This window comes from Marmota flaviventris, chromosome 3, assembly GCF_047511675.1.
Source record: "Marmota flaviventris isolate mMarFla1 chromosome 3, mMarFla1.hap1, whole genome shotgun sequence".
NCBI lineage: Eukaryota > Metazoa > Chordata > Mammalia > Rodentia > Sciuridae > Marmota > Marmota flaviventris.
Window position 1 is genome coordinate 483,410 of NC_092500.1, and position 9,997 is coordinate 493,406.

Here is a 9,997-nt window from a genome sequence, read left to right on the forward strand (position 1 = left end):
TCTTCCTCATAATGAAGTGAGAGAGAGACAGAATGTGTGCATGTGAGTGTGTGTTCTGACTGTAAGCTCAAGTGTACTTAATTTTAATCTGTAGAAATTCTAAGGATCTAGGGCTGGGGTTGTGGCTCAGTGGTGCAGTGCTTGCCTAGCATGTGTGAGGCACTGGGTTCAAGTCTCAGCACCACATATAAATAAATAAAGTCCATTGACAATTTAAAAAAATTTTTTTTTAAATTCTAAGGATCTACACCAAGCAACTTAGAGAGATCCTATCTCTAAATAAAATTTAAAAAGGGCTGGGGATGTGGCTCAGTGATTGAGCGTCAATGGTACAAAAAAGCAGATCTTGTTTGGATCCAATTAGAACGGTCATCTGGAAAAAAATTATTTGTTATTAGGAAAATATGAATATAGACAGATACTAGAAGAAATTAAGGAATTATTATGTTCTCTAATTTGCAATAATAACATGGTAGTTTTATTTTCAAAGATAAAAATTGTCCTTATCTGCTAGGGAGAAGTATTCACGATAAAACAACATTATTTCTGGGATTTGTTTTTAAAATACTTCACCAGAAAACACGAACTAAAAATATATGAAAGAAGGAAGACAGAAAGAAAGAAAAAGATATCACTGTTAAAACTGGAGGAAGAATACATAGATACATAAAAATACAGAAACATAATTAGTATTTTTAAAGTTCCTATAAAAACCAAACAAAAGAAATACTTAATGTTGTGCCAATAACTCAGATATATTAGTATTACCATCTTCTAAAACAGGTAATTGTTTTTATACCTGACATTTCCTAATTGAAATTACTAACTAAATAACTCAGAATTAACTTTTCAGCACTGTATACAGTTTTTGTTTTGTGTTTTTGGTGGTGCTGGGGATTGAACCCAGGTCCTTGTGAATGTGAGCCAATCATGCTACCAACTGAGCTATACAGTTTTTAAAATAAGGAAATGTTTCTATAATGTTGACTTTAGGCCTGTTTATTCTGATTTTGAACCAATGGTTTAAATATCAAATATATCAAATACACACACACACACACACACACACACACACACACACACATATATATAAAATGTTTGGATCCTTTTTATGTCCTCAACTTCTAGGAACATAACATCTTGACAAATTCTGTTTAAGATACATCTTGACAAATTCTGTTCAATGTAAGTTGAAGGAAGAATGGTACCCATGTCCCTGAATAGCACAGTTTGAGAAATGAGTGACCCTGGAAAAGAGCAAGGCTCCTCCTTAGCTGGCAGCTGCCCTGGTAGCCTGGCCTTCACCAGCCTCCCACCGCAGCCTCCCACTGCAGCCTCCTCCCCACCCAGAATGTCCTCACCAGGAGCTCTTCCATCCCTTTCTTCTGGTCATGACCTCCAAATCTCGTTCTGCAGCCCTGGATTATTCTAGGGAGCTTTTCTCCCAAGCCTTATCCCTCTCTCCTTCCCTCAACATGACTATTTCTTTGATGCCCACTCAGGACAGAGTCACCTCTGCTCTCCCACCCAGGCATCCCATCCAGAAAGGGGGTCAGCACTTTCCTAAGTCCCAAGAATATTTCCTTTTCTTTTTCTTATTTGTTTTTCCTATTTGTTTGCAGTGCTAAGAGGGGAACCTGGGACCCTGTGCCTGATAGGCAAGGGCTCTACCACTGAGCTATACTCTCAGCTCCCCATCACCACCAGTGGGTATTTCCAGACACCTTGTACCTTCATTCAAAACCTCTGGTTTTGATACATTTGCTTCTGGCCAAGATGGAATAACAGGAAACAGATTTATCTTCCCATCTGCAACAACTGAAAAACAGAAAAAGGATACAGTGCATGAAGAAATGGTCTTTAAGACATTGGACATCAGACAATGAAGGATAGTGATCCCTCTAAAAAGGTGAACAATTAAGAGAAGCCCTGTCATTGCCCGGCTCTCTGGTGGAAAAAGAGGCTCAGCCACGACAGGAGAAGAACAGATGAAGCCCAATGTCCCCTCAGTTGAAAATCAGAGCTGGGCAGAGGAAGCCCAAGGTGATAGAGCACAGGAGGGGCAGAGCTGCAGAGAGGGCACTCTGGAGACCCTCCAAACTTTCACTGAGAACTGAGCAGTGCACATGGTGAAGAGGGTTCCCAGCCAGGGAAGCATCACCCAAGAACTCGTAGGGAGCCATCCTCAAAGCCCATACAGGCCAAGGATGGTTCCTCTTCCTGCCAGTCTCCTAACACACAGGACACTGGACATAGTTCTCAGAAGACCTTTGCCTTGGTGGTAGGGTAAAACTGACCCTAGATAAAACATTGCTTTTGCTCCACTGAACAAAGTTTAAAAGTAAGACCTACCAGAATGAAACCATTTCAAGTAATTTAGCTTCATCTCAAAACAAAGGTCAAGAACATTTATAAGAATACAAAAATGCCCAACACCCAAGATAAAATTTATAATGTCTGGGTATCCAATCAAAATTTACCAGTACACAGGAGCAGGAAAACACAAAGCACAGTGAGGAGAAAGTCAAACAAAATCAACTCAGCACTGACACAGATGAATGAATAGACAGGAATTTCAACAGCTGTCACAATGGCTAGTCCCTCCTCAGAGCTCTCTTGAACTTCTACTCATGTTTCTTTTAGAAAATTACCACACTGCAATAATCTCGTTTTTATATTTTTATTTTAGTTGTGAAAGCTTAAAGAATTTAAAGTTACTGAGAAAAGCACAAGTACCCATGTATCAAAACAAAACAAAACAAAAACAAAATCCATGTACTGAGGTTTAATATTAACATTTGGTGATATATGTCCTACTTAAAAATGAAACATTTCTAATATTGAGGAACTCAGCAATTCATTTGACCTTCTTCTTCCTCAGAGACAATTACTATCTGTAGCCTCCATAACTTAATTTTTTTACTAAAGCTCAACTTAATTTATGTTTTATTTTTTCATTTTGCAGAGCTGGGGATGAAATATAATGAGACCACATTTCAAAAAATACAGTTCTGAAATTTGGGTATCTTATATTTCAGGTTTTCATACTTGGGATGCTCAATCTATATACTCAATTAATCTCCAAGTGCTTTACAAAATCAATCTATGGGGCTAGGGTTGTGGCTCAGTGGTAGAACACTTGCCTCACACAAGTGAGGCCCTGGGTTCAATCCTCAGCACTGCATAAATAAACAAATAAATAAGTGTGTCCATCTACAACTAAAAAAAAAAATAAGACCCACAATTAACCTATGCTCCCATCTGTTTGTAGTGTTCACCTTCTATAGCCTGCCTACCCTTGGTGTTGTCAGAATTTTTTATTCTTGTTCTTTGATAAGTGTGAAGTAGAATTCTTGTCTTAATGTGAATTTGTGTTATCACTGAGGCTGAGTATTTTCCAAGATTTTATTGGTCATTTTGGCTTCTCCTGTGAATTATTCCTCATATCTTTGCCTATTTTGCTACTGGGCAAACTCTTCCTGCCTAAGAGTCCTTTATGTAGCCTAGTTATCAGTTCTCTGTGGATTATACACATGGTAATTTTCTTCTCCCACGCTGTGGTTCAGGGTTTTTTGTTTTTGTGTGTGTGCTGGAGATGAATCCAATGCTTTGGGCATGCTAAGCATGTACTCTACCACTGGCCCATACCTCCAGCCCACTAGTGGTGTTTTTTTTTTGGGGGGTGGGGGTGGGGGTGTGGATTGAACCCAGGGCCCGTTGTTACACTCCAGCTATGGCTTGTCTTTTAATCCATCTTTTGATGTAGAGAATTGTTTATCGTAGTAAATTATCATTTGTTTTTCCTTTATAGTTTGCCATATTTTTACAAAATTCTTCCTCCTATTTTGAGATGACAAAGATATTCTGTACTTCTATCTAAAATTTAATTTTCATATTTACATCTTTTTCCCCTTTTTTACAGAGCTTTAATTTTACACATAGTAGTTGGGTTCATCCCACAAACACACACATGCATGGAAATCCATTTCAGTTTATAATCCCCTTTTCCCTCCCCTCTCCCCTTCTCCTTCCGCTACTTGACTAAACTTCTTTTTGCTGGGCTATGAATTTGTATTTGATCGGTTATTTCTGTCATTCTACCCTCCCTCCCCTTTCCCTTTATTTTACTCTTGCTTCCACATGAGGGAACACTGGGCTGGTTCTGAGTTTGGCTTACGTCACGTAGCATGATATTCTCCGCTTCCATCGTATTTCCATCTTAGATTCAGTGAATGAGATAAAGATCTGACTTTTTCGCCCAAATGAAGGTGAAAGCCCAGTCCATTTTGCTCCTCACTGATACACACTACACGTCTGTCACAGATGGCGTTCCCACTTAGACAAGGTCCTGTTCCTAGCTGCCTCCTCAGCTGACCTCACAGCAGGCTCTGAGCGTCTGTTATGGCAGCCCTCCCATTTTGTTTTCCTTTCCACATTATCCTGGTTAGTCTTCATACCTCACTTTTATAAGTGAATTTTAGGTTCAGCCCCACAAATTCCATGGAAGAACCTGTGATTAGAACTGTGGTGAATTTAGAGATTCAACGTGCGGAACTAGCAGAAACAGCAGTGTCACCACAGTAGACTTCTGCCTTCGCTCAAGTGTTACTTTGTCTTTTGTAACCTTTTCCATAAAGCTCTTGCACTTGGCTTTGTTCCACAGGCTCCTGTTACAAACTGGCTCTCCCCTCAACCCCTCCTGACAGTCCTGGGGACTGAACCCAGGGGCCCTTTACCACTGAACTACATCCTCAAACCTTTTTATTTTTATTTTGAGACACAGTTTCGCTAAACTGCCCAGGCTGGCCTTGAATTTGTGATCCACCTGCCAGCTTCCAGGGTGGCTGGGAGTAGCTGAGATTATAGGCATGTGTCACTGTGCCCAGCACAAACTTGATCTTTTTAAAATCACATTTTTGTGATTGAGCAACTTTGCTAAACTCATTAGTGTAAAGCCTTCCAGGTTTTCTAGGTAGCAATCTGGGGCAATAAGACAGCTTTGTATAAATCTGGCTTCTTTTTCTTTTAAATTATCTAGCCAACCTCTACTGTAAAACTGAACAGAAGCAGTAAGAGTAGATACTCTTATTTTTAAAGGAAATGCATCTCAGCACCACTAAGAGCTGGAGATGCAGCTCAGTGTTAGGGTACCTGCCTGGTGTGCACAAGGCCCAGGATTCAATCTCCAGTTCCTGGGGGAAAACTGTTTTTCACCACTAAACTCTATAATCATGATATTAAGGAAACTATCTGTAACTACTAGTTTTACAAGAGTTTTATACTGAGTACTAAAATCTTTTTTCTCTTTAGATACACATGACAGTACAGTGTATTTTGACATATCTGAGTGTTGAAATTCACTGAGTCACTTTTCTTTATTTAATTGTAGTGAATAAAATCAACAGATGTGCCAATACTAAGCAATCCTTGCTTTCCTTAAAGACATCCACTTGGTCAGGATGTAATTAGTCAGTTGGTTGTTTTTTCCTGTATTTATGTTGTAGGTTTACTTATCTTCCTCAGAATTTATTTGGTCCTTGAGTTTCATCTTTATAAATTCTCAACCATTAATCATTTTGTATACTATATCTCCCATATTTTTTCTTCCCGCCCTGTTGCTTCCAGGAACACCAATATATATGTCTTTTTTTTTTTTTGGAGGGCGGGGGATTACTGGGGATGAGCCCAGGGATACTGCACCACCGAGGCACATCCCAGCCCTTTTAATTTTTTTTTAAACATTTCCAATGTGTATTTTATTTTATTTTAGATGTTGATGGATATTTATTTTATTCACTTATTTATATGTGGTGCTGAGAATCAAACCCAGTGCCTCATACATGCTAGGCAAGTGCTCTACCACTTGGCCACAACCCCAGCCCTCCTTTTAATTTTTTATTTTGAGACAAAGTCTTGCTAAATTGCTGAGGCTGGCCTTGAACTTGTGATCCTCTTGTCTTAGCCTTCTGACATGCTGGGATTACACGCATGAGCCACTGTGCCAATGGGCTCCCTGGCTCTTTTAAACTTTATTTTACTTTGAGACAGGGTCTTGATAAGTTCCCCAAGCTGGTCTTGAATTTGTGATGCTTCTGCCTCAGCCTCCTCAGAAAAACTGGTAGCATGTGCCACTCACTGTGCCTGGCTTTTTTTCATTCTTTTTAATTTATTTTTTACTTATATAAAATATTTACGTGGTTCCCAAGTTAAAATGACAAAAAAGGATTCCCAGCACGGGAGACTCTTCCCTGTACGGAGTGCTGGGGCTATGTGTGGAACAAGATCAGCTAGAGAGCCTACAGTTCTGGGAGATGTTAGTGTTCTAACCTAACTGAACACTCTCAGGCATTTGGTTGAGACTACAGGGCCATGCTGTGCTCTGAGTTTCTCCATGATGGACTGTCAGAGTCTGTAAACAAGTCAGGATGGCGCCTGGCAAATGTTAGAGTCTGTAAACAAGTCTGGATGGCGCCTAGCATTTTGCCAGAGGGAGTGGTTTGTGAAGTAACGCCAGCGAGCCATTAAGTGTGGAAATTCCTTATTGGTTGACTGATGCATCTAGTTTATGTTAATTAGATAAGCTGTGTGGAATGTATAAATACCCCTCCTGTCCTACAATAAACGGCTCCTACTCCTGCTGTATCAATCTACACAAGTTGTTCGTCACCCCTCCACCCCCCCACCCCCCGGTTATTTTGCCCAGCCAGCCGGGCTGCGGCAATGGACAGAACAGCAGTCCTGCCATCCCACTGTGTAAAGCAGTTTGCCGTAAGTTGCTCCATTTTGAGTTTAAGTGCTGAAGTGGAATGACTCCATGCCTTGTTGGTACAAGTAAACCACCACCTGCCAGGCACAACCATAAAGCACAAAGTGATAAGTTAATCATGCTAATAAGAAAAATTACCTATAAACTTACTGAATTAATCAGAAGCACATGGATGCACGGGCATATTAAACTAATATAAGAAAATCTGGCCCTTGAGCTCACTGAATACAGCAGACCACCAAATAATGCATTCCCTTCACTAATACCCATAAAAGAAAGGACATGGTGGCACAATGACCGTGTCACCTGGTCACTCCTCACAAGCCTTGCCCAGGAAAATCATCACAAGGACGAACTTCTGAATTTCTTTTTTTTTTTTTTTAATATTTATTCTTAAGTTTTAGGTGGACACAATATCTTTATTTTGCATTTATGTGGTGCTGAGGATAGAACTCAGTGCCTCGTGCGTGCTAGGCGAGCGCTCTACCATTGAGCCACAACCCCAACCCCAACCCCAGGAACTTCTGAATTTCTGTCCTCAGGTTTTAGCAGAGTGCAGTTCCTCCTGACCATGAGACCACAAACAGCCCTCTGCAAGCTGACACTAAAGCTGCCATCCTCTGGACCCTGGCCTAGAATAAGTTCCTGCACTCTGACAGCTCTGTACACTGACAAGTTCTTTGGCTGTTTTTTGTTTTGTTTTTTTTCAGTTTTCGGTGGACACAACATCTTTATTTTATTTTTATGTGGTGCTGAGGATCGAACCCAGTGCCCCGCGCATGCCATGCGAGCGTGTTACCGCTTGAGCCACATCCACAGCCCATGGCTGGTTCTTAATCTTATCTGACCACCTATGGTCACTCTTTGGCCCATATCTGCTCTCTGCCCTTGCTCTCAGTTCAGCCTTCTGAACCCCTGTGGCTGCCTAAACCGTTCCCTAGACTTTCTGTAACCTGTGTACATAATTGTGTGAAGGATGGTATGTGATTTAAGTGTTGTTGATACTAGAAATTAAGATTGGAATTGGGGCTGGGATGTGGCTCAAACGGTAGCGTGCTCGCCTGGCATGCGTGTGGCCCGGGTTCGATCCTCAGTACCACACACAAAGATGTTGTGTCCGCCGAAAACTAAAAAATAAATATTAAAATTCTCTCTCTCAAAAAAAAAAAAAAAAAAAGATTGGAATAAAAGAACCTGTGATTGTCTGGTGATTCACAAGTACTCGTTGAACTGCCACTGATAAAACTGGTGTAGTCTATGAATTGTTATTTAATAAATTCTACATTGTGGAAAAACACAAACGTGTTTGGTCTGTTAATGACAGAGCATGGTTGCTACAACTACCAAGAACAAAGGCATGGCCTATGGCTCAGTCCAAAACCAACACAGATTCACCCAAACAAGGAATAAATCTAAGCCTGAAAGGACAAAAAAGATCTTCCAATAATTTATTTGTTCACCAGAATGGAACTCAAGACAAGATACTGCTGGGGGCAGTGCTGCACACCTGTAACTTCAGCTAGGGGAAAGGCTGAGGCAGAAAGCCTGAAAGTTCAAGGCCAACTTGGGCAACTTAGCAAGATCTTGTTTCAAAATAAAACACAAGGGCTGGGGTTGTGGCTCAGAGGTAGAGCACTCCTCTAGCACATGTGAGGCCCTGAGTTCGATCCTCAGCACCACATAAAAATAAATAAAATAAAGGCCAAATAAATAAATAAAACACAAAAACAAAAAACAAACAAAGGCTGGGGTGTAGTTTAGTTGAAGAACACCCCTGGGTTCAATCGGAAGGAAGGAAGGAAGGAAGGGAGGGAGGGAGGGAGGGAGGAAGGAAGGAAGGAAACCCAGAGCTTAAGACATCTCAGGATGGTAGAATTAACAGAAATGGATTTTGTGGCTTTTTTTTTTTTTTTTTTTTTTTCAGTGCTGGGATCAAACCCAGAGCCTTGCACACACAATGCAAGCACTCTACCACTAAGTTACACCGCCTAAAAACGGATTTTTTTTTTTTTCCTGTGTACTGGAGATTGAACTGAGGGAGGTCACTTCACTACTAAGCTGCATTTCCTACATTATTTATTTATTTTGAAGCAGGGTCTCACTAAATTGCTGAGGCTGGCTTTCTTTGGTCTTGTGATCCTCCTGCTTCAGCCTCCCAAGTCACTAGAATTACAGGTTTGTGCAACCCCATGCAACTTAGAAATGGGTTTTAAAGCAACTATAAAATCAAGAATTTAAAGGAAAAGATGGCCAGGATGAATGAAAAGATAGAGAATCTCACCAGAGAAACAGAACTACTAAAGAAAAAAATGCTATTCTAAAACTAAACAGTATAGTAGCTGAAATCAAAATATATACTAGATAGACTCTATCAAAATATGGCTATTAAGCCAAGCATGATGGCTGCCTTGGGAGGCTGAGGCAGAATGATCACAAACTCAACATCAGTCTGGGCAATTTAGTGAGACGAGACCCTGTCTAAAATAAAAAGGGTTAGGGGTATGGCTAAGTGGCAGAGGCTTTTAAAAACTGAGCAGAGCCAGGCATGGTGGTGTACATCTGCAATCCCAGCCACTTGGAAGGCTGAGGTAGGGGTATCACAAGTTCAAGGCCAGCCTCAGAAACAGTGAGACCCTATCTCAAAATGAAGAATAAAAAGGGATGGGGATGTTGTTCAGTGGTGAAGGTCCCTGGGTTCAAGCCCCAGTTTAAAAAAAAAAAAAAAAAAAGAGCAGAGCCTGGGTGCCTGTGGGACAACATGAAGTAGTTTCCAAACCCACAACTGAAAAACCAGGAGGACGAGAGAGAACACAGATCACAGCATGAAGAGACCACAGCCACATTCCATGAAAGAAACCTGAACACAGAAATCTCACGCCACCTCTCTCAGTAGACCCTGCTCCCTTCCTCTCAGCACAGATTCAGATTAAGTACCCTTTATTTAAAATAGGCTTGGGGGGCTGGGGATGTGGCTCAAGTGGTAGCGCGCTCGCCTGGCATGCGTGCGGCCCAGGTTCGAGCCTCAGCACCACATACATACAAAGATGTTGTGACCGCCAAATACTAAAAAATAAATATTAAAAAAAAATAAATAAAAATTTGGGACCAGAATTGTTTCAGATTTCAGAATTTTTCAGATTTTGTAACATTTGCATAGACTTTACTGGTTAAACACCCCTAATATGAAAATCTGTAACCCAAAATACTCCAATTCTGAAACACTCAAAAAGA

General features: G+C 40.8%; 1 protein-coding gene across 11 annotated transcripts in view; it reads right to left on the reverse strand.

Moving 5' to 3' along the window:
• Ppp6r2 (protein phosphatase 6 regulatory subunit 2) overlaps positions 1-9,997 on the reverse strand; it is a 96,285-nt gene that overhangs the window by 62,874 nt on the left and 23,414 nt on the right. For 9 of the 11 annotated variants that reach the window (XR_011706963.1, XM_071609361.1, XM_071609357.1 and 6 more), the window contains exon 2: positions 1,732-1,818. The exons of 1 other annotated variant lie outside the window; for it this stretch is intronic. The gene's annotated coding sequence lies outside the window, so the exon portion shown is untranslated. Of the gene's footprint in view, positions 1-1,724; positions 1,819-9,997 lie in introns of all 11 variants that reach the window. One more of the 11 variants, XM_071609359.1, reaches the window with a different exon arrangement.